Here is a 25,731-nt window from a genome sequence, read left to right as displayed (position 1 = left end):
CATGCACGCTGTTGTATCTCATTATGTCAATGAGAAAACTGCCTTTGCTAATGGTAGTGAACTTTGTCAGTGTAGAACAGTAATCCTAGTTTTGAATGCAGATTTTGCTAACATTTTATTTCTAGTATGAAGAGCATTTATTTTGTTTTACAGTCATTAAAAAAAAAAAAGGAATACAGTCACATGGTTCAAAAATCAAACCTAGGCAGAGACACACTGTCGCTTCCCCGCCCACGCCTTCCAGCCATTTCTCACCTGCTGCCTCTGACTTTTCAGTCTCCTCTGTAACCTCCTTGTTCTCTGGAATGAGTACGCTAGTGGTAGCATGTTGCATTACTTGTGTTGCTTGTTTTTTTTTTTTTTTTACTAACCATATATACTGGAGTATTTTATCAGAGTGTCGCTCTTTGTTTTTATAAAGCAGCTTAGTCTTCAGTGTGCGGATGTGTCTTTTATGTATCTTTCTTTAGTGAGTCTCTTATTGGTGGACACTTGGGCTTATTGCCACAATGTTGCTATACAAATAGTGCTGAGGGTCGGGTGTGGCGGCTCACGCCTGTAATCCCAGCACTTTGGGAGGCCAAGGTGGGTGGATCACCTGAGGTTGGGAGTTGGAGATCAGCCTGGCCAACTTGGAGAAACCCCGTCTCTACTGAAAAATACAACAGTTAGCGGGGCATGGTGGTGCATGCCTATAATCCCAGCTACTCGGGAGGCTGAGGCAGGAGAATCCCTTGAACCTGGGAGGCAGAGGTTGCAGTGAGCCGAGATCACACCACTGCATTCCAGGCTGGGCAACAAAAGTGAAACTCCATCTCAAACAACAACAACAACAAAAATAGTTCTGCAAGGCCTGACCTGGAACACATGTCCTCCATGTGTGCACGCATGTGTGCCTGTGCACATGCACAGGTGGGGATGCATCTAGTGTGGGCTGGTTGTCACCAGATTGCTCCTGTACATCTTGATTTCTCTCACCACCAATAGGGCTGCTGGCCTCCCAGCCTTGTGTGTGGGCTTTTGGAATTTTGCCTGCTAAAGCACAAAGTGGTGACCCCGATATAGTTTGAGCATTTTAAAATATATTAGTATTTAAGGGCCATTTATACTACTTTTTAATGGGCTCTGTTGAAATGCAATGGAAATGGAAAAATAGCCTGTTCAAGTTGCTTCATTATACCTGTTAAATGCGGTAATACGGCGTGGTATGAGATGGGGTTTCACTGTGTTAGCCAGGATGGTCTCGATCTCCTGACTTCGTGATCTGCCCGCCTCGGCCTCCCAAAGTGCTGGGATTACAGGCGTGAGCCACCGTGCCTGGCTGATTGGATTATTTTAAAGCATAACTCTGTCTTTAAAACATTTTAAGGCATTTTACCTCTTAAGGATTTAAAAAAAAACTCTACAATATCATTATCCTGTCTATAAGATTAACAGTGATTCCTTAACCTAACATGCGGCCCATGTTACATTTTCCTGGACTATCTCAAAAATGCCTTTTTTAGGTGGTAATTTTGAATTACGACCTGAGCACGTTCTCTGTGTTGGCATTGCTTGACATATGCTTCTAGTCTCTTTCTCCAAACAGCATGGCTCCAGGCCCTCCTCTCCCTGTCTCTGATCATACCGTTTTCTTTTTCAAAGAAGCAGGTTGGTTATTTTGGAGAACTTCACATTTTCTGAATTTGGTTGATTGCATTCTCTTATTCTAGACCAACATGTTCTTCTGTTAGTTACATTAATCTGCTGGTTAGATCTAGAGGTTTGGTTGGATTTGGATTCAGTCTCGTTTGGGTGGTGTTATGTCTGGAGTCATGCTGCATGCTTTCTGTTGGCTCAGGAGGCCTGTAGTGCTCGGTGGCTCCCGCTTTAGTTCTGTGAACTAGACCAGGGAATTCATGTGCTGCGTGTCCTCTATAAAATCCCCACCAACCTTGCCCTCTGCTGTCTGGTTAGCAGGAGGTACAATCTGTACAGGAAGGACATAATCTAGGCTTGACTTCTTGAACTGCCACCTCCCTTTAACTATTTTTGGTAATATTGAGTTGGTATCCTAGCACTTGCATAGGTGACCACCACTCAGGTTTTCTTTTTTTGAGTATTTTTATGAAATAATAGACTTTTATTGATTTGGTGTTTCTTTTCTTTTTTAGCTTTTTCCCTCTAATACACACATTTAAAGGCGTAAATGCCCTCAAGCATGCATTTAGTTGTATGTCACCAATTTTGATCTGCAGTATTTTGATTATTAATTGAACACATTTTCTAATTTTCATAGTCATTTTTTCTTAGAATTTTGGGTTACTTATAAGTGTATTTTGTAATTTTCAAATATGTGAATGAATATTTTTATTTTCTGTATATACAGAGTCATTTTTATTTTATTTTGAATGAATTTTTGAAAACCTATTTCTAATTTAACTGCATTGTAGTCAGCACACATGCTCTGTAACTTTATTTCTTTGAAATCTGTTGAGATTTGCTCTGTGGCCTGGCATGGCCAGATTTGATATTCATGCTGTCTATATTTTTTTTAAAGCATTCTATATTTAATAGAATTTGTATGTGTGGTATTAGTTTCAGAGCTAGGTATGTATTTCTCCCATTTTGATGGTGGATTTGTTTATTTCTGCTTGTAGTTCTTTCACACAGTTTGTTCTTTTCATTTTACCTGTTGATTGATCGATGGACTGATTCTGGTTTCTGTATATACAGAGTCATTTTTTACAGGTCAGAACTGTAGAAATAATGAGGAAGTGACACTTATACGCAAAGCTGATTTGGAGAACCATAATAAAGATGGAGGCTTCTGGACTGTGATTGACGGGAAAGTATATGATATAAAGGACTTCCAGACACAGTCGTTAACAGGAAATAGTATTCTTGGTAAGATTACACTTCTTATTTCCTGGTTAAAAGTTACAAGCTGTATCATTCTAAGCAGAGTATTTGGCTTATAAATGATTTCTTTAGTTTTGTGCCAGCCCCCGCATACTTTAATGTATCGGTGGCTTTGGTGTCTGTCTTATCAACAAATTGAGCACATTTGAAGAATTTCCTTTCATTATGCATTTTTGTTTTAATACTTGGAACTCATTTCAAGTTCTGAGTCGGCCCAGGCAACCCTGGGAGACAGTGGGAGGTCATTATACTCTGGTAACCCTCACTTTTGAGTTAAGCACCTAACTTATTTCCTACTCACTATTTCTCCTATAGCTCTTCAGGCAAGCTGAATTGAACTCATGTTGCTTTTTCTCTTTTTGTTTCAGCTCAGTTTGCAGGGGAAGACCCAGTGGTAGCTTTGGAAGCTGCTTTGCAGTTTGAAGACACCCGGGAATCCATGCACGCATTTTGTGTTGGCCAATATTTGGAGGTGAGGCTGTATGCCTTGAATGATGCAGAGGATGGCAGGGGATACCCTCTGTGTGTTTGTGATAGGAATATTTGGATCTAGAAGTACTGATATCTGAGTCTTTTGGGGGGCATTAGGGATAAATATAAAGATCCTTTAGAAGTTTTGTCATAAATGAATTTACATTTATTCGTGTTAAGATCTGTGATGTACTGGTCTTGAAAGATTGTTTTTTAAATGTTCAATTTGTGAGAAATATAGACAGTGTTCCACAAGAAAAGAGGTTAAACTTTGGTCTTATGTAGAAATTTGGAATGGCTTATTATCTTGAGGTGTGTATTTTTTGGGAAGAACTATGTAGAAGTGTAATTCTTTACAATAGAAATATGTCCTTCCTATGTATTCACGAACACATAGAATTTATATATTGGGATTAGCTTTCCAGGTATGTGCAAGTAATAAAATATATTAAATGCCATTAGGGCAGGGCTTAAAGCATTTTATGAAGGGGAGAATTAACTTTGCTGTAAATATCTTCTGTGACTGGAAAAGTTGAACTCTTGCTTTTTTCAGAGTTTGATTTTTGTTAGAATAAATTTCATTTCCTCTACATGTGTGGTCACAGTCCACTAATACTTGTCATCGAATACTTGTCATAGTTTTGTTGCCCAGTGGGTTATTTATGCATGTAACAATTCATTATACTTTCTGAAGCATGGTGTACAGTCACTTTGGAAACTGATTCCTAAGGAATATTCTATCCAAATCACGTATCTGTGCTTTAGTTTTTCTACAGTAGGGCTGTGCGGTTGCTGCCTGCTTTATTGGGCATGTGGGTTTATGTGGTATCCGCTGTTACTTGGGCACAGCAGCAAAAACTCATTACAGGATGGAGGGGCAGAACGCCCAGAGCACCCCTGGGCTCACATGGCGGTACAGTTGCAGGACAGAGCTGTCCTTTTGGTTTTATGTTTTTAATTAATTCTGTTTCCTCAGATTGATGACGAAATTTATTTTTCCAGCCTGACCAATAAGTTGTCACCATACCAGATCTGGGAAGTCTCTCTTCACCTCTGATAGACACAGAGAGGAATCTGGGCCTGCTTCTCGGATTACATGCTTCCTATTTAGCAATGAGCACACCGCTGTCTCCTGTCGAGATTGAATGTGCCAGTAAGAAAATCTTTGCTTTTTGCTGATTAGCAGATTATTTTTTTTGAACTGTAAGTGCCATTAAGAGTGGGAGAGGGCCAGGCACAGTGGTTCATGCCTGTAATCCCAGCACTTTGGGAGGTTGAGGCATGTGGATTGCTTGAGGTCAAGAGTTTGAGACCAGCCTGGGCAACATGGCAAAACCCCATCTCTACAATATACACAAAAATTATCCAGGCATGGTGGCACATACTTGGAGTCCCAGATACTCAGGAGGCTGAGGTAGGAGGATCGCTTGAGCCTGGGAGGTTGAGGTTGCAGTGAGTCGTGATCATACCACTGCACTCCAGCCTGGGTGACAAAACAAGACTCTCTCTTTAAAAAAGTAGGAGATGGCCAGGCGGTGGCTCATGCCTGTAATCCCAGCACTTTGGGAGGCTGAGGTGGGTGGATCACCTGAGGTCAGGAGTTCGAGACCAGCCTGGCCAATGTGGTGAACCCCATGTCTACTAAAAATGCAAAAATTAGCTGGGCGTGGTGACAGGTGCCTGTAATCCCAGTTACTCGGGAGGCTGAGGTAGGAGAATTGCTTGAACCCAGGAGACAGAGGTTGCAGTGAGCTGAGATCGCACCACTGCACTCCAGCCTGGGTGACAAGAGCGAGACTCTGTCTCAAAAAAAAAAGGAGAGGAGTATTCAACACAGTTGATGACGTTAAAAAAAAATAATAATAAGGATAGTGAGACTGAATCAGGTAGAAACAGCTGTGAGTGGCTGTTATTTGCCCTCATGGTCTGTTGCTGCAGAGGAAGCTAAAAAGTGTGCAGGAATGTCTACCCGTCTACCCTGTGGTGTTCTCACGTATTGCAGCCTCTGCCTGATGGGCTCAGCATGGCTTTTTTCTGCCTGAATGCCCAGAAATTGCACAGAATGTGGATCAGCTGTCTTCTCAGGGAACAGCATTCTACTTGAGGACTGCGTTTTTACCAGACCAGGCTCAAGTCAGTTATAGTTCAGGATGGCAGCCTTTGTAACCACCTAAAATAATAAGCTTCTTCCTGTCTCCTAAGATGGGTTTACATTTTCCTTCATGTAGTTGTGCATTTCCCATCTGTCTGTCTGTCTGTCTGTCCATTGAGCAGCTTCTGTTGAGCAGTTGCCTAGTGCCGTTACCATATGAGGTGTTCAGGATGCGGTGATGGATAGGACACGCCTCTGCTTTCTGGTGCCGTTACCGTGCGAGGTGTTCAGGATGCAGTGATGGATAGGACACGCCTCTGCTTTCTAGTGCCGTTACCATGTGAGGTGTTCAGGATGCAGGGATGGATAGGACACGCCTCTGCTTTCTGGTGCCGTTACCATGCGAGGTGTTCAGGATGCAGTGATGGATAGGACATGCCTCTGCCTTCAGCTGCTGCTTGTTGATGAGCCAGCATTCTAAGCAGGTCACGTTACAAGGTGGTGAATGGTGAAATGGAGAGGTTCATACGTGGTTCTGGGAGAAGAAAGGCTTCACATTGGCAGCAGTCCTGAAATTGTGTGAGGGAGCATTCTGGGCAGAAAACGCAGGAGTGTCAAGGGCACTGCTGAGAGGAGCAGGGCTTTCCTGCTGCTTGCGAGAGTGGGTGTGGCAGAGGCTTGCGGGGAAGGAGGATCTTGGTGTCCACACAGCCCCCTGATGGGTGGACCTTTGTGCAGTGCTGGGTGCTGGGCTGCCTGTGGTGTCCTGTGAGGTGTCTGCTTCCCTCCGTCCTCCTCAAGGCTCATTGCTTGCCAGAAGATGGGCTTTGTTTAAATTGGCAAGGAGGGCAGGGCTGGCGAGCTCCAGGGCAGAGGGTGCCATGGGCCCTGGCAGGTGGGTCCGATCCACAGGAGGCTCAGAGGCTTATCTTGGAGCAGTAAGGAGGGGCGGTCCTGTGCTTAAAGAGAGAGGGCCAGAGAGAGTCGGCATTGGATTAGTGTTTCAGGAGAATGAATGTGGTGGGTTGGGGAATGCTCCTGAGTGCTCTAAAATCTAAATGTCCAGTAAAAGAACACTAAGTGCATGCCCGCTTTGATTGCTTGGATTTGGAGCAGTATTTGATAACACAGATCCTTAATAGAGATCTGTAGTGGTGCACATACTAATTTTGTGTGTATGTGCCACTCCCTCAAGTGACCATAAGCAGTTGTAATTAACATTCGCACTGGCCGATCCCGTGCCTGGCACCACGCACAGGTCTCCTTTCCAGTCCGTCGGCCCTCCCATCTCCAGGGATCTATCCTTCATTAAAGATTGTGTGTTTGTTAAATATTTTCTCCTTTTCGTTCCTTTATAAGTGCTCTAGGAATACGTAGCTTACCCTGAGGTTGTAATTCTTTGTAGAAACCCTTCAGATGTGCTGTTCCCTGCCTGGATACTCAGCGTCTAGGTCTTATTTCTCATCTTAGCTCAGTTGTTGCTTCCACAAGTCCCTTACTGACCCTCAGAATAGCGGTGGTCTGTCTTCCAGTCTCCCTGGTACCCCCATAGTCATCCATTGCACATAGTTTTGGACTTGAAATCCTGTGATTAATTGTGTCAGTGGTGCCCTTTGCTGCCTTCCTTGTTAGAATGTGCACCTCAGTCTTCACACGGTATCTGTGGAACCAGGCAGCTGCAGGCAGAGCACAGGTATCCAGTGAATGCTGGACTGGAACTACGATCCTGAGTTCTGATGCCATGCCTGAGGCGTGTGGAATCACCAGAAAGTGTGTTCACGTAGATAGAGGAATTATAAGTCAACCTGTTTAAACATCTTAGGTGGAGCTCTTTCATATGAATGATGCTGAATTTCACCTTCTAAATTGAGTGTTCAGTTGAGCATCTTTTTTTTTTATAGTATTTATTTTGAGTTGTGCACTTGAGTTTCTCTTTCATGTCTGCATGTGCATTTTCTAGAATGGCTTCAGTCATCCATCTTCTCTGGAAGCCGCACACCAGCCAGATCCACTGCAGCTACAAAGAGGAGAAAGATGAGGACCACTGCAGCTCCCCAGGGGCACACCTGCCAGCAAATCTCGACTCTACTCCCACAGATGGGCTCTGGGGGACCATTCCCAGGCATTTCTGCAAGCCATTGCAGACAATAACATTCAGGATCACAACATGAAGGTGAGCTAGGCCTGCCCCCACTGCCACCTCAGTGCTCTGTTTATCTGAGGACTTTGACATAGGAATACTTATGTGCTCTTTGGTTAACACAGCACAGACTTTGTTTCATGTATTATCTGGAGGGTTTTGAGGTGAGAACCTGATTGTGTTAACATGCTAGCGAGGCTTCAGAAGCATTACTGACTGCAAGTGCATCAGAAGCTGTGGCATGTTTAAGATTTGTGAAGACTCACTGGGTGGCCCTGAAGTTACCTCCAGCTGTTTCTGTTGCAGGACTTTTTGTGTCAAATAGAAAGGTACTGTAGGCAGTGCCATTTGACCACACCAATCATGTTTCCCCCTGAGCATCCCGTGGAAGATGTCAGTCGCTTGCTGTTATGTTGCCTCTCAAAACATGAAGATTTAGGTAAGGAGCTCAATATCTGTGTACTTTAGCTACACTGCAGATCCCTCGACTAACCTGCAGTACATATTCATTCCTTCCCTGCCCTTCTTTTAAATGTCTTTTTACAGGTCATGTGGCATTATCTTTAGTTCATGCAGGTGCACTTGGTATTGAGCAAGTAAAGCACAGAACGTTGCCTAAGTCAGTGGTGGATGTTTGTAGAGTTGTCTACCAAGCAAAATGTTCGCTCATTAAGGTGATAGATTTTAATTCTTTTTATTCTGTGCTTTGCAGACAGTTGCTGAAATATTTGTTGTTAAAGTTGTCTTTTCCTGGTTAACTTTGCAGACTCATCAAGAACAGGGCCGTTCTTACAAGGAGGTCTGTGCTCCTGTCATGGTACGTTTGAGATTCCTCTTTAATGAACTGAGACCTGGTGTTTGTAATGACCTCTCTATAATGTCTAAGTTTAAATCGTTAAGTTCTTTGCCCCGTTGGAGGAGGATAGCTCAGAAGATAATTCAAGAATGAAGGAAAAAGAGAGGTGAGAATGTAAAAGGACAGAAGATACTATTAAAGCATGTGCTTCACCCTGCCTCACTGGACCTGTGATTTCAGAGTGAAGTTTCTCTACTGTTGATTCCATGTGACATTTCTACCTGCTGCCATCATTTTTATGTATACTTATGATTAAATACAGAAATCTCGCTTATTTTTCCAAGCAATCAGACAATGAGGCAGATTAGGAATTGAGTGTGGTATGATTTGATTACTAGTAAATTGATGTTGAAAATGTAAATAATCTTTGCTAAATTGATGGGAAGAAGGAAGTATTTTTATTTTATTAGTTATCCTGGTAATGAGATATAATGGGAACATTTAAACTTATTGCCATTCTTCTAAAGAAATGTTTTTTGTTTGGAAATATTGAGTATTCTGATATATGGAGAATTATAAAGGGAAGCTAAAAGAGTTACTGACATTTTCCTGGAAGTAGCTGTGTAAGGGTACAGAAAAGTCTTTTTGCATTAAATCCAAATTTGAATAAAAATGCTTAGAAATTATAAAATAGTTTAGAATTTAGTCACTTGTGATTATAAATAAACTACAGAAATTTCTGATTATATCCTTTTTTTATTTCTTTGAGACGGAGTCTTGCTCTGTCGCCAGGCTGGAGTGCAGTGGTGTGATCTCAGCTCACTGCAACCTCCACCTCCCAGGTTCAAAGGATTCCCCTGCCTCAGCCTTCCAAGTAGCTGGGATTACAGGCACGCACCACCACACCTGGCTAATTTTTGTATTTTAGTAGAAACGGGATTTCACCATGTTGGCCAAGATGGTCTTGATCTCCTGACCTCGTGATCTTCCTGCCTCGGCCTCCCAAAGTGCTGGGATTACAGGCGTGAGCCACCGCGCCTGGCCTCTGATCATATTATGACTTATACTGATTTACTCACAAACCTGCTTATTGAACAGTATTAATTACTGAGTTTCTGATGGGTGTTTTGAACAATAAGCTTATGAAAGACTAAAGTGTTTTAGAAGCCATCCTAATTTGATTGTTCCTGAACAAACCCTACACCATAACAGCCTGTCTGGATCCAATGGGTGCTCTGGATCAGGAAGTAACAGCAGTCACACTGCTGCAGTTCCTTTAACCCAGGCATGCAGGAACTCAGCCCGGGCCGAGGAGACAGGCTGCCTCAGCATGAGGGAGAGAGACTCCACCATTTGCCATCTCATATCCGTGGGTTCTGAGCCCACACTGTCAGTTTTAGAGTTTCTTGTGGGTTTATAGATTTATTGTGTGTTGTTTCAAGCTGGTTTTCTTTTTTTTGGAAATTAAGTAACTTGAAAAGATTAAGTGATTAATATTCCTGTTGCTGTGTCAGGGATCCCCGAGCCTTCTCTCAGGCTTGATGATTCACTAAAAGGACTCAGAAGAGCTGTTATACTCACAGCTGTGTTTTTTTACCGCAAAAAGGATACAGATTAAAATTAGCAAAGGGAAGGGTGCATGGAGGGAAGTCCAGAGGAAACTAGGCACAAGCTTTGGTGTCTCTCCCCAGTGGCGTCACGTGGATGTGCTTAGCTCTCCCAGCAAGTGTGTCACATCATGTGTGAAGAATTGTTAACCAGGCCAGCGCACCTGAGCCTCGAGTCTAGAGATTTTGTTGGGGGCCAGTCACCTATGCAGGCAGTGCCCATGTGACTGACCTCAATTACTCAGACTCCAGTGCCCCGGTGCAAAAACAAGTGGTCCCTCGCAAGTCACATCATTAACATAAACTACCTGGCCAGACCACTGCCACAAGGTCCTGGGTGTCAGGTATACCAAAAAGCTTGTCAGGCAGGATGTTCCAAGGGCTCAGAGCTCAGCTCTTAGAAGAAGGACCAATCCTGAAGGGACAGACCTTCCTTGGGAATTTGCAGGGTTTGAGCAACCCCGGCCTGCTGTGTTAGCTCTTTACTGCCCAGGTGTGTTATCATGTTGCTTATTTTTTATATTATATGCTGAGGAGATTTAGACCAAAAATTTTAAAAGAGATAAAATATAGGGAGGAAATTCCACATATCACAGTGAATTCAATTGATTCAGTTACACACTAACAGAACCTCTGAACTGGACCAGGGTGGACAAGCCAGGAACTGTGGGTAAAATTCCACCTCTTGCTTGCTTTGTGTTGCCCATGGACTAAAGACCTTTTCTTTTTTTCCAGTTTGAAATTGTTTTTTAACAATCAAAAGAAGTATATTATTTTTGACATATGAAAATTACATGAAGCTAAAATTGTAGCACCATAAATAGAGTTTTACGGGAGCACAGCTACACCTGTTGCTTTATCTGTGGTTACTTTTTGTGCTACAGCAGCAGAGTTGAGTATTTGCAACAGACTGCATGGCCTGAAAGACTCAAATGTTCACTCTCTGGCACTTGAGAAAGAGCTTGCTGGCTGCCAGGCTTCCCCTGCTTCGGGGCTTCTCCCCTCATCACACTCTCACTTTGTCTTTTTGTTCTGCCAGGGTGATCATTTCACTCTTGTTGTTTGAGCGTTGCAATTTATAATGTTGTTTAGATGTTTATTTGAATGAAATATTTGTCCTTCATGCAAATCTAAGTATTTCTTAATTTAAAATTATATTTAAGTGTATGATTTTTATAGTGAATGATGTTTTAAAACACAGTTCCTAAGAAGCCAGAATCTACGGATAATGAAGAAAAAATTGGAAATGAAGAGAGTGATTTAGAAGAAGCTTGCATTTTGCCTCATAGTCTAATAAATGTGGACAAGAGACCCCTTGCAATTAAATCGCCCAAGGTGCAGTATTTTCTGTGATTCTGAGGTTGGTTGAATAGAATCATAGCACGTAGCAAAGGAATCCACAGTCTCGTACCTCTGTACCTGAGCATCCGGAGGGAGGGATAGGTGGTTGTTAGAAATACGGCCCCAGTGATGCTTCATGAACTTGACTTATGATGTCCTGGTCAGAGCTGTAGCTGGAGAAGGGTTTCCTTTTATTTTTGGTACTAGATTGTATCATTAGTTATCCACCATTCATTCCTTAAATATATTCTTTGTTCCAGAAACAGTGCTGGGCCCTGTGGCTATTAATATGAACCATAACTTAACTTTATATGCCAAGCTAGCCTGTTGCAACATACATTAGTATAAAGATTATAAATTCACTTATATTTATAGCATAGTTTTAAAACCGTGTATTAATTACTAAATTTAACATATTTTAACCAATTTAAACCTGTGAGCATTATTTATATTTTACTTGAATAACTTTTAGAGCACAGTTTAATATTAAATAGGGCAGACTAATGATGAAAATTGTTTTCCTTTGTTAGGACAAATGGCAGCCGCTGTTGAGTACTGTTACAGGTGTTCACAAATACAAGTGGTTGAAGCAGAATGTGCAGGCTCTTTATCCGCAGTCTCCACTCCTCTGTACAATTGCTGAATTTGCCCTTAGAGAAGAGCCAGTGGATGTGGAAAAAAATAAGAAAGTGCCTACTAAAACAGGTGACATTTGATGAGAAACGCATGTCTGCATTGGGTAATATACATAACACTTAACTGTATGCATTGATATTTTGCAGTTGGAGAGAGCAGAGGTTCGCCTGGAAGGGATAGATACAATTTTAAAACTGGTGAGCAAGAATTTCTTACTTCCATCTGTGCAGTATGCGATGTTTTGTGGATGGCAGAGACTTATTCCTGAAGGAATCGATACAGGGTAAAACGTTAGCATATTTTTTTTCTTAATTAAGGAAGCTGTGGCAACAGAATGTTGTTCTGTAACAGTTAGAAGTCTGGCAGTGTCCCGAGTCAAATTCTTTATCTTTATTTGAAAGGGAACCTCTTACTGATTGTTTAAAGGATGTTGATTTGATCCCACCTTTTAATCGGATGCTGCTGGAAGTCACCTTTGGCAAGCTGTATGCTTGGACTGTTAGGAACATTCGAAATGTTTTGATGGATGCCAGTGCCAAATTTAAAGAGTTTGGTGAGTCAACAACTGCATCAGTGTTATTTTATGGTTTGCCTTTAATTATATGTTGTGGAAACTTGCAAATGCCAATTTTTGCTTTTGAGAAGACTTTAATAAGTTTGTACTTTGTACTTGTATAATCTATGCTGCTGTCAGCTTTCTCAGATTTTAAACAAAACTTTAAAATTTAGCAGGAGACACAATGTTGAAGTACTCTAGTATAACATTTTCACATTTTGACCTTTTTATGTGTATCACCATATATCCTAAAGTGTCTGTGTCCTATATTAATATTTATTTTCTGTATAGTTTGAGCATCTACAGAGAGTTGATTGGATTGGTTTTGTGGAGGAAAAGGGAGACATAACTTTTACATTTGAAATGGGAGGAATGGAATAGGGCACCAGGGTATTCAGAGAGCAACATGCTAAGTCCTGTAGACAGATGGAACGACCTGTGCATAGAATGCAGGGGGGGTAGGCCCATCGTGCAGCATGACAGAGCTGCCCACTCAGTGGAAACCCCTGGAAAATAGTCAGATGTTTAAAGTAATCGCCCGTGCCTTCTGCGTTACGTTTATTCTTGCATTCATGCACGAGAAAAGTCAGTGGGTGTCAAAATAGTCAGATGTTTAGAGTAATCGCCCGTGCTTTCTGCATTACGTTTATTCTTGTATCCATCACAAGAAATGTCAGTGGGTGCCAATGCTCATTAGGTATCCAGCCAGTTCCCCTGCAAACCATCACCAGTGAGAACCTGTCAGGACCGAGCCTGGGGACCATCCCGCAAGCCCGCTTCCTCCTGGTGGTACTCAGCATGCTCACCCTGCAGCACGGCGCAAACAACCTCGACCTCCTGCTCAATTCCGGCATGCTGGCCCTCGGCTCAGACAGCACTGCGCCTGATTGGTAGGTCTGCACTGGCTTGAGAGCCTTTGGGAAAACGTCAGGATTTTGCTTTGATTTCTTTTCTTTTCTTTTTTTTTTTTTTTTTAAGCTTTTTGTAAATTATGGTAAGATACAAATAGCAGAAAGTGTAGCATTTTAACATCGCAGTTCAGCGGTATTAAATACATTCACAATTTTCTAGAGTCATCACCACTGTCTAGTTGTAGAACTTTTCCATCACTATAAATGCACCCCATTTAGCCATCAGTCCTGACTCACCCTGCTCTCCAGCCCCTGATAGTCACAAATCTGCTTTCTCTGTCTATGGATTTGCATATCCTGGATATTTCATATAAATGGAATCATCCCATTTGTGGCCTTTGTGTCTGGGTTATTTCATTTGGTATATATCAGTACCTTATTTTTATGGCTGAAAAAGATTTCATTGTATGAATAGATAACATTTAGTTTATTCATTTATCTGTTGATGGACATTTGGGTTGGTTTTGCCTTTTGACTTTTGTGAATAGTGCTGCTAGGAACATTTATATACAAATACTTGTTTGAACACTTGTTTCTAGTTCTTTTGATTATACAGCTAGGACTGGAATTACAGGGTCATATGGTACAACTATGTGTAACTTACTAAGAAACTACCAAACTTTTCCACATTGCTGTATGATTTTTACATTCCCACCACCAGTGGGCAGGATTCCAGGGTTCCAGTTTCTCTACTTCCCTGCCAACACTATTTTTTGTGGTTTTCTTTTTTTTTTTTTTTTGTTTTGGATTAAGGCCATCCTAGTGGGTGTGAAGTGGTATCTCATTGTGATTTTGATTTGTGTTTCACTAATGATGAATGACATTGAGCTTCTTTATATGTTTGTGCTTGTTGGCCATTTGTATATCTTCTTTGGAGAAGTGTCTATTCAAGTCACTTTCTCTTTATTTTTTATTTTATTTATTTGAGACGGAGTCTCATTCTGTCGCCCAGGCTGGAGCACAGTGGCACGATCTCGGCTCACTGCAACCTCTGCCTCCTGGGTTCAAGCGCTCCTCGTGTCTCAGCCTCCCGAGTAGCTGGGATTACAGTCACACACCAACACACCTGCTAATTTTTGTATTTTTGGTAGAGATGGAGTTTCGCCATGTTGGCCGGGCTGGTCTGGAACTTCTGACCTCAAGTGATCTGCCTGCCTTGGCCACCCAAAGTGCTGGGATAACAGGCGTGAGCCACTGCGCCCAGCCCCTTTCTCCTTTTTAAATAGGGTTATTTGTCGTCATCTTGTTGTTGTACCAATAAATGCACTATAGAAGTGTACCAAACATTTAAAGAAGAATTAACACCGGTCCTCAGACTCTTTAAAAATTTCATGTATACTAGACCTTCACAGATCTGTAGACCTTTATCATATATATCATTTGAGGGTATTTTCTCCTGTTCTCTGGATTGTATTTCCTTTGATAGAGAAGTTTTTTATTTTGAAGTTCAATTTATCTGTTTCTCTTTTGTCGTCTATGCTTTTGATATCTATCCAAAAAGCCATTTCCAAATACAAGGTTGATGAAGATTATCCTCATCTCATGTTTTTTTTCTGTAAGTTTTATAGTTTTAGCTTTTATATTTAGATCTTTGGTCCATTTTTAGGTAGTTTCTTTTACACAGTGTGAGGTAAGAGTCCAGCCTTTTTCTTTTGATGATCTGATTGTTTCAATACCACTTGTTGAGGACTGTTCTTTCCCTGAAGTTCTCGGTACCCTTGGCAAAAATCAGTTGGCTGTAGATATTTAGGTTTATTTCTGGACTCTCAATTACATTATCACATTCTATATGTTGATAATTATACAGGTACCGCAATGTTTTGAACATTGTAGTTTTGTACTGTTTTAAAATTGAGAAGTGTGTTTTCTTTCTCAAGATTATTTTGGCTACTTTGGGTCCCTTGCATTTTCACATGAACTTCAAGGCTGGCTTTTCCATATCTGCAAAAAAAGACCATTGGGATTTTTGCTAGGGATTGAATCTGTAGATTGTTTTGGGGAATAGTGCCATCTTAACAATGTTAACATCCATTCTCTGAATGTGCAATGTCTTTCCATTTATTTCTGTCCTCTTTAATTTCTTTCAGCAGTGTTTTATTGTTTTACAGTTATCAGGGTAATAATGGCCTCATGGAATGAACTAGGTAGTGTTCCCATATATTCTGTTTTTAGAAGAGTTTGAGGATTGGTTTCATTTCTGCTTTAAATGTTTGATAGAGTTGACCAGCTAAGCTTTTCTTTGTTGAAAGTTTTTTTTTTTGAGACGGAGTCTCACACTGTTGCCCAGGCTGGACTGCAGTGGTGCGATCTCAGCTCACTGCAAGCTCCGCCTCCCAGGTTCACGCCATTCTCCTGCCTCAGCCTCCCGAGTAGCTGGGACTACAGGCGCCCGCCACCATGCCCGGCTAATTTTTTGTATTTTTAGTAGAGACGGGGTTTCACCGTGTTAGCCAGGATGGTCTCGATCTCCTGACCTCGTGATCCACCTGCCTCGGCCTCCCAAAGTGCTGGGATTACAGGCATGAGCCACTGTGCCCGGCCTGAAAGATTTTTAATTACCGATTCAATCTCTTTACTTGTTACGGGTCTATTCAGATTTTCTATTTCTTCTTGAGTCAGTTTGGGTAATGTATGTTTCTAGGAATGTGTCCATTTTATCTAGGCTATTTTATTTGTTGGCATACCGTTGTTCACAGTGTTCTTTTATACTCTTTTTTATTTTTACGTTGGTAGTAGTGTCTCCACTTGCATTTCTGATGTTATTTGCATCTTTTCTCTTTTTTTCTTTTTTTTTTTGAGACGGAGTCTTGCTCTGTTGGCAGGCCGGAGTGCAGTGGCACAGTCTCGGCTCACTGCAACCTCCACCTCCCAGGTTGAAGTGATTCTCCTGCCTCAGCCTCCTGAGTAGCTGGCACTACAGGCACCCGCCACCACGCCTGGCTAATTTTTGTGTATTTTTAGTGGAGATGGGGTTTCACCATGTTGACTAGTATGGTCTTGATCTCTTGACCTTGTGATCCGCCCACCTCAGCTTCCTAAAGTGCTGGGATTACAGTCGTGAGCCACCTTGCCTGGCCACTTTTTTTCTTAATTTACCAAAAGTTTGTCAGATTTTTTGTTCTTGCCAGAAACTGAACTTTTGGTTGTGTAGATTATTTTTCTATTCTGTATTTAATTTATGGCTGCTCCAATCTCTATCGTTTCCTTCTTTCTGCTTTGTATTTTTTTGTTTTTTGTGTTTGTGTTTGTTTTGAGACAGGGTCTTACTTTGTCCCTGAGGCTGAAGTACAGTGGTGCAGTCATGGCTCACTGCAGCCTCAACCTCCTGGGCTCAAGTTATCCACCTGCCTCAGCCTCCCAAAGTGCTGGGATTACAGGTGTGAGGCACCATACCTGGCCTAACTTTGGTTTTTATTGAGTTCTTATTTTTTTAGTTCTTCCAGATGTAGGGTTATTGATTTGAGGTCATCTTTTGTAAATGCAGACTTTTATAGTATAATTGCCCCTTTTAACCCTGATTTTGGCGCAGCACAGAAGTTTTGGTATGTTGTGTTTTCATTCATCTCATAGTATTTTCTAATTTCCCTTGTGATTTCTTCTTTGACCAATGCATTGATTGTTTACCGTGTGTTGTTTAATCTTCATATACTTGTGAATTTTCCACTTTTCCTTTTGTTATTAATTTCTCATCATTTCCTTTTGGTTGGAGAAGGTAATTTGTATGATTTTAGTCTGTTTAAATTTGAGACTTTGTGGCCTAACATATGGTCTGGTCAGTCTAAGAGAGTGTTCTGTGGTGTACTTGAGAAGAATGTGTATTCTGCTCTTTTTGGTGAAATGTTCTGTATGTGTCTATTAGATCTGATGGGTTTATGGTGGTGTTCTTTGGCTAAAACTGAGATGCTGCAGGGCCAGTTGTCAAAGTCACAGTGAAAAAGCAAGGTTTTCCCAAGCTCTTTTAATCACATCAGTCTTAGAGTTCACATTAATCCATTCAAAAATATGTATCAGGCCAGGCTGTAATCGTAGCACTTTGGGAGGCTGAGGGGGGTGGATTGCTTGAGCTCATGAGTTTGAGACCAACTTGGGCAACATAGCGAAGCCCTATCTCTACAAAAAATATGAAAATTAGCTGGGCATAGTGGTGTGTGCCTGTGGTCCCAGCTACCTGGGAGGCTGAGGTGGGAGGATTGCTTGAGCCAGGGAGGCAGAGGTTGCAGTGAGCAGAGGTCAAGCCACTGCACTCCAGCCTGGGCTCCAGCCTGGGTGATGGAGTGAAATCCTGTCTTGGGGGCTGCGGGAGTCTTTCTATCTATCTGTCTGTCAGTCTGTCTCTCTCTCTCTCTCTCTCACTATACATATATATAATTATTTTTTAATTTATATATTATATGTTGTATTATGTTAAATATATATTTTGATGTGTATATTACAGCTGAAAAGAATCATCTAGTAAGAGTTACATCTGATTTCTTGAGGCCTCATTAGCAACCAAAAGTTGCATTTAAAAATTACAAAAGCATATCTCCATCGAGAAATGGCCTTTTTATCTTGTCTGCTTTTTCCCCGGAGGTTCCAATAAGTAAAAATCACAGCACAAATCATTAAGTATGGGGACTTTTTCTGTTGATAGTATTCATGTGTTTAAATTTCATCTGGCCCACGGGCTGCAAAAAGCAAGGAAGTTGTGTGTCATGAGTATCCGTCTATATTTGCAGCTTGCCCTGATCAGGATATCCTTCTTATCATTTAAGAAATTATAAGCATATAATATTTTATACCAGCTTAATGTATACATCCACATGTAACAGCCACAAAACATAAAGCTATGTAAAATAAAAAATTCCCCCCAGTTTTGGTTGCAAATGTATTCAAGCCCTTAGCAATAAATTCAGTCTTTACAGAGTTAACAGTATAGCTGCCCAGGGGATCCTGGGAGATCCACCTGGAATGCAACTCCTGTCCCTTCTTGGGGCCCCTTCTTGGGGGCCCTAAAGTAGCAGCTAGGCTAAAGGAAAGGCTGTTTCCCCTGCTAGTTTATCTAAAGTTTTGTTCCAGCCCTGAGAATTGAATATCCTTTTTTGCTCTCTTGGAAGAGAGAGAAACACAAACTTTTTACATTTTTTGGTCCACCCAAGCCCACCTTTGGGACTGTTTGGGTCTTTTTCCCCTCCCACCTGGAGGAGAAACTAAAATCAAGGGAGTTAGCAGAACCGCACTCCCACCCCCTCTCAGTTTAGCAAGTGGGAAAAGGGGGGTTAAAAATCTGGCCTACTCTCCTAGGGTTAGCCTCCTATTTTCAAATCCATTGGTAAGTTTTACTTCTCTCAGGTGACAGCAGCTCAGCTTCTGTTTCATGCTATGGGTGACTCTGTAGCCACCCAGGGCACCAGTTGTCAAGGGTCTCCAGGTTTGATGGTTGGCCAGGAGGACTTACAAGACTCAGCATGTAGTTGTACTCAGGGCTATAGTTTATTACAGTGAAGGGACACAGCAAAATCATGGAAAAGGACATGGGTAAAGTCCAGAGGAAAGCAGGTACAAGCTTCCACAGGATCCACACAGGACGAGCTTAACTGCCCTGGCACTGAGCCGTGTCAAGTGCTGTCTGCCGGGAAGCTGGGTAGAGACTCCAGGCCCAGGGTTTCCATCGGGGCTGATCACACAGGTACCCCCTGCCTGGCGCGTACCAAGTTCCAGAACAAGGAAAACAGGTTTCAGCACAGAACACGTTGTTTGTACAGACAGTTCAGGCACAGCAAACCACACCTCCCACCTAGGGAGTGGGGGAGTCCTCCTGAGATCCAGACTCCAGCCGAGGGCTAGCCTGCAGCAATCCTGTCTGAGGTCGTATCTCGGGCCACCTGTTAGCTGTCTTCTGCACAGAACCATGATTAAAGTTTGTTAGTTTCCCACTGTTAGATATTTAGGTAGTTATCTTTGTTTTTCTATTAGTAAAAAATGTGATGAGTATCTTTCTAACTCAGTTATTTTGCTTTTTCAGGGGAGTAACTCCTAGAAGTAGAGAAAGTAGCTTTACTGAGCATTTTAATATCTTTTATATCTTCTTAGCCTATTTATGTATTTCGTCCTTCTGTTTGTCTTTTTTTATCCTACATCAGTAAAATATTGATAGTATTATATTGATAAAGCATATAGTATGGATTCTTCAAAATTATGATCTTCATTAGTACTTTTTAAATGTTTTGTGTGTATTAAGGGGACATGTAGCTACTTGTTGGCTCAGCTATTGTTTTTGACGCTCTGTCAGGCCCCAGTTGTGACAACGTTGAGGAAGATATGAATGCTTCTGCTCAAGGTGCTTCTGCCACAGTTTTGGAAGAAACAAGGAAGGAAACGGCTCCTGTGCAGCTCCCTGTTTCAGGGCCAGAACTGGCTGCCATGATGAAGATTGGAATGAGGGTCGTGAGAGGTGTGGACTGGAAATGGGGCGATCAGGTACTCAGAGATTTGATGTGAACACATTAGCCACACATTAGTTATCTTCTGCACAGTTCTGTACGCTATTGGTGGGTGGAAATTGGAATAATCCAGGATGTGTTGGTTGATCGATGACACAAGTGTTGGTTCCCAAGCAGCCGAAGGGAGTGGACACAAACAGGGAATCATAAGTAGGGCATCTGAGCAGAATAAAGTCTGGAAAGAGAAGCAGCTCTTTTCAGGAAACTCACTGTTATGAGGCTCAGTTTGATGGGTCACTGGAACAAGAGTGAGAGTGAGCAAGAGAGCAAATCTCATTCTGAAAGTTGGTGTAGTGAAGGCTCTGCGGCAGGAAGCCCAGGTGCTGCCCCTGTGAGCTGATGGCATGTGCTGCGAAGTGCCCTGAACCCAGTAGTTAGGGATATACTTCATGGGCCTGTGGCCACGTCTCCATTTTCCCTCATCTCAGGTCTCTTCTAAATCTCTGCCAGGTGCCCCCAGGTGGAAGTCACTTACCACAGCCCTAGCTAAGTTAGGGCAGTGTTCACCTTCCCATGTTCTGTCTAGCTTTTCTCAGCCACGCTGGTAAGCCCCGGCTTTGTCACAGTCATCTTAGAAATAGCAGTGTCTGGAGACAGCAGCATCCATCCTAGAAACAGCTTTCTCCTGCAGAAGTGAGAGACAGAGCTTCCCCCTGGAGCCCGGGGGAAACTGAAGCAAAGGGAATGTGGAGGTGCTGGTGCTTGTTTCAGGTTTCCGCTCTTGCAAGGCCTGTGAGGGATGGAGGGGTCAGGACTTGCTGCAAAGCCCTGTCTCTGCATTGACTCAGAGGATCTTCATTGAGATGAGATTTCCCCGACTTCCTTGGTAAAGCAGCATGATCACGTTATTTTATGCCATTTAATTTAAAATGATGCAAGCACACATTTTGTAGGAGAGGTGAAATCTGTGTCTGGGGACAGCCCCTGACAGACAGGGTGGCATATGGCGACATCTGTGTGGCAGGTCTGCTGGGAGCCATGGAAGGACCAGGGCATGGCACGCACCCTCCTAACTGATCTCTCCTTTGGCTTTCTCAGGATGGGCCTCCTCCAGGCCTAGGCCGAGTGATTGGTGAGCTGGGAGAGGACGGGTGGATAAGAGTCCAGTGGGACACGGGCAGCACCAACTCCTACAGGATGGGGAAAGAAGGAAAATATGACCTCAAGTTGGCAGAGCTGCCGGCCGCTGCACAGCCCTCAGCAGAGGACTCGGACACAGAGGACGACTCTGGTGGGTGACTCAGGAAGGCATTTAGTCCAAGGCAGCCCACAAACTGTCCAGGTGCTGGCTGCCACCACTGCTATCTGGGCCTTAGAATGGGATGTCAGGACACATCTGCAGCTGGCACTCTGTCCTCGGAGCCTGCAATTTAAATAAGCTCCCAGGCACCTCCGATGCAGGTGCGTGGAGTGGCTGTGGGATCTGGCAATCTGGCTGGAACTGACTTTCTGCATTTTCCTCTCATGTGTGCACCCACCCCTCTTTGAGAATGTGGTGGCCAGGCCGGGGCAGCTGCACTACCAGTGAGTCTCATGTGGTTGGTGCTGAGCCTGCATCTGAGCGAGTGAGCCGAGGCCTGGTGGAATTGCCCTGCAGTCTTGGTCCATCACCTCCTCCTCCAGTGAGAGCCCCCGCCAAAGCACACCCCACCTTCTACCTGCCTTTACCTTTTCTCTGTGGTCCCTGACTCTGAACTCTTCATGTAATGTGGAGTTAGTCAGCACTTTATCGCTTCTAGGGAAGCAGAAGTGAGAATTTAGGGGTGCACCAAGAAAGCTAGATCCTATCTGTGGAGATCCAGGTTGTGGGAGGAGGTTTCGTGACATTTCTTAGCTGTTCCTAAAAGACGTGAAGCTTCACATGGCTGGGCTTCGTAAGACCATCCAAGAGGCTGGGGCTGCCAATATAATTTGTTATTTTGATTATTTTTTTTAGAAGCCGAACAAACTGAAAGGAACATTCACCCCACTGCAGTGATGTTTACCAGCACTATTAACTTACTGCAGACTCTGTCTGTCTGCCGGAGTTCATGCTGAGATCATGCAGAGCGAAGCCACCAAGACTTTATGCGGACTGCTGCGAATGTTAGTGGAAAGCGGAACGACGGACAAGACATGTATGGAATGAGAGATCGAGGGCCCAGGGAGTCAGTGCTGGGGGCCGCATGCTTGTCGTGTCTGGGTGTGCATGTGGGTGGGTGTGGATGTGTGTGGATTCCTTTCCTGTGGCTGCTGTAACTAAGTACTACAAACTTGGGGGCTTACACAGTAGAAATTCTCATGGTTCTGGTGGCTGGAAGGCTGAGATCGAGGGTGGTTCCTTCTGGGGCTGTGAGGGAGAAGCTGCTTCAGGGCTCTGCCCCAGCTTCTGGAGTTTGCTGGCCTCTTTAGCGTTCCTCGGCTTGTAGAGGTGTCACCCCGATCTCTGCCGTCATCTTCACATGGCATTCTCCCTGTGTGTGAGTCGCCTCCAAATCTCCCCTTTTCATAGGGACATCATTCAGCCTCATCAAACTGATTACATCTGCAGCGACCCTGTTTCCAAAAAAGGTCACCTGCTGAGGTACGGTAGAGGTTAGGGCTTCAACATACCAATTTTGCAATTCTGAATTTAACCCATAACACTGGCTTCAAACAACAAATTTGTTCTGTCAGAGTTCTGGAGACCAGAAATCGCAAATCCAAGTGCGGGCAGGGCCATGCTCCCTCCACAGGCTCTAGGGGAAGGTCCTTCTTTACTTCGTCCAGCTTCTGGGAGCTCCAGGCTTCCTCGGTGTGGGGACGCATTGTGCCAGTCTCTGCCTGCGTCTTCACATGGCCCCTGCCCCTGTGTTCTGCATGTCCTCTTCTGTCTCTGAAAGGACTCTTTCATTGAGTTTCTTTGACTCTAATCCAACATGATGGCATCTAAATTCTTACCTTAATGACGTCTACAGAGACCTCATTAAATAAGATCATATTCTGAGGTTCCGAATGTATGTGAAGTTGGGGGACAGGCACAGTTTAATCCATAAAGTGTTTGTGTGTGTGGAGAGTAAGTATGAGAAATGTGAGCTGAGGGAGTGGGGTGAGTGTGCCTGTGACTGAGAGTGAGCACATGTGAGTGTGGGTGGGTATGTGGGCGTGCTCCAGTGTGTGTGAGAGCATGCGTGTATTAGTGGTGTGCTGGAGAGTCCGCACATATTGATGAGAGTGAGTGTGTTAGCGGTCGATGGGCAAGTGGCTGAGCGTTTGTGTTGCAAGTGTGACGGTGTGTTTGTAGCATGTGGTTGTGTGGGTGTGTGTATGCGTGCATTATGTGAGTGGTGTGTATGTCCATGAGAGCGTGTGAGTGGGCAGGTGACTACATTCAGGTGAAGTGGGAGTGAAAGCGTCAGTACATTGAATCAGTATGTGTGTGTGAGGGTGAGCACGAGGGGGGCATGAGTGTGAGGGGATTACTGGGTGTGCGAATGAGATGAAGTGTGAGTCAGGCTTGGTGAGTGTGAGGAAGTATGAGTGGGTGGCAGCACCCACTCATGTGTAAGTGTGCGATTGAGTGCGAGCATTTGTGTAAATGTGTATGAGTGCCTTGTATCTGTGTGAGCACGAGTGACGTTATTGTGAATGCGTTTGAGTGAATGTGAGTATTTTGCTCGTGTCAGTGAGTGGGAGGTTATAACAGTGTAGGTGTGAGTGTAAAGTGAGAAAGTGTGTGGGTAAAGGTGTGAGTGGGTGAGTAATCAGTTGTGACTAGTGTTTAGGAGTGTGAGTGCATATATGAGTTTTTGTATGCATTGGGAGGGGTAAGTGGATGTGAGAGTGCATAGGAGTGTGTCAGCTTGCATCTGTTGTGTGTGCATATGTGTGACTGGGATTGTGTGTGTGTTAGTGATTGTGACAGTGGTGGGTGCACCTGAGAGTGTGAGGGTGGGTGTGTGAGTGCCCATGAGTGTGTCTGAATAACTTAGTATGGGTGTGAGTGTGAGGATGCATATGAGGGTGTGAGAGTGAGTGTGTGTGTGTGAGCTCATGTGAGTGTGCTGAAGGAAGGCAGGTGTCCTCATAAGCTTGGATAGCTGAGGGCAGGGTGGGGGAGGTGGGAGGGAGAGCAGGTCCTGTGGGGCTGTGGGCGGGGTCCCTCGGGGGGCCCAGCCTCAAAGCCTCAGCCTCCATTCAGGGAGTAGTGGAGTCCTAGAGCCAGGCAGAGCAGAGGTGGGCCCACTGGTGCCAGAATCCAATGGTGTAAACCTAGTGAAAAACTCATTTTGTTAATGCAGATGTATTAAACTTGGATTGGAAACTGTCTCTACTAAAAATACAAAAAAAGTATTTAAGTGGTGCAGATTAAATATAAGCAAATGTGGAGATATTTAAAACACGAAATTAAAAATATAATAGATGCACTGTTGCAAATTACTGCTATTTGAATTATAGATCATTTTCCTATTGCCTAGAAACAATGTATAGCTAAAATTCCCTAACTACTTTTACTACACATGCTTACAAGGTTTTAAAAATGCCTGTAGTCCCAGCTATTTGGCAGGGCAAGGCAGGAGAATCACTTGAGCCCAGGAGTTTTAGACCAGCCTGGGCAACATAGTGAGGGCCCATCTCTAAAAAAATCAAACAAAAAAATTCGGAAATGTTTCTTGAACTAACTTAAAAGCCGCCTTCCACTTCTCACTTTGAATTAGTTTGAATTAATTTACAAACTGCAATATATTTTAAAGGAGCTTATTGTAGAAAATAAAATAAGTTGATAAAAAAAAGTAAGGATTTATCTTTAGGGATTTGTCTTTAGGGACTTGTTAACCAAGCATATCTATTTTCCCTCCCGCAGCTTCTCCAAACAGGCTGATGTACAGGGAGCAACACCGGAGCTGATGTATGCTGGGGTTTGTGCAGAGCATCGCTCTCACGCCGCAGGTGTGCGGCGCCCTCAGCTCCCCGCAGTGGATCACGCTGCTCATGAAGGTCGTGGAAGGGCACGCACCCTTCACTGCCGCCTCGCTGCAGAGACAGGTAATGTGCTGCCAGGCAAAACCAGTTCCCTGAGAGAGGCCTCCATGTACTGAAGTTCCCTGCCCTCAGATTCAGGGGCCTTTATTCAGTAACGAGTGCAGAAGGGGTCTAGAAGTGACAGGGTAGATTTTCTGGAGGCAAGGGGCAGAGGTCCTTGATAATTGGTAAGTTGCTAACCTTTAGTTTACCTGCTTTTCTCTTAAGTGGTAAATCTTGCAACTACTCACTCATCTGCTTCACAGAATTTGTAGTGTAATTCTCTTAAGAATTAAACTAAAAATAATTCTTTTTTAATTAAACACATGCATCTGTAGTGTTGCTTTTTTCTAAAATCCCTGACAATCCTAATCACTAATCAACTTGAGTGTAATTACCTGGCTGTAAACTAATGAATCTCAACATTTTCACATGATTACTTGCATTATGAGAACAGAAAATAAAGAGAGGCTGGGCGCAGTGGCTCATGCCTGTAATCCCAGCACTTTGGGAGGCCGAGGCAGGTGGATCATGAGGTCAGGAGTTTGAGACCAGCCTGGCCAACATAGTGAAATCCTGTCTCTACTAAAAATCCAAAAAAAATGAGCTGGGCTTGGTGGTGGGTGCCTGTAATCCCAGCTATTCAGGAAGCTAAGGGAAGCAGAATCGCTCGAACCTGGGAGGTGGAGGTTGTAGTGAGCCGAGACCGTGCCACTGTACTCCAGCCCGGGTGACAGTGCGAGACTCTGTCTCAAAAAAGAAAAGAGAAAATAACAATCTCTAGTTTCTTAATCAGATTTTTTTTTAATGCTTGTCAT

At 43.4% G+C, this 25,731-nt stretch overlaps 1 pseudogene; it reads left to right on the top strand.

Annotated features, from left to right (window-relative positions):
- Positions 1-25,731, top strand: part of LOC129014671 (putative HERC2-like protein 3) — a 35,987-nt pseudogene that overhangs the window by 3,016 nt on the left and 7,240 nt on the right.

This window comes from Pongo pygmaeus, chromosome 16, assembly GCF_028885625.2.
Source record: "Pongo pygmaeus isolate AG05252 chromosome 16, NHGRI_mPonPyg2-v2.0_pri, whole genome shotgun sequence".
Taxonomy (NCBI): domain Eukaryota; kingdom Metazoa; phylum Chordata; class Mammalia; order Primates; family Hominidae; genus Pongo; species Pongo pygmaeus.
This window is presented reverse-complemented; position numbering and strand designations above follow the sequence as displayed.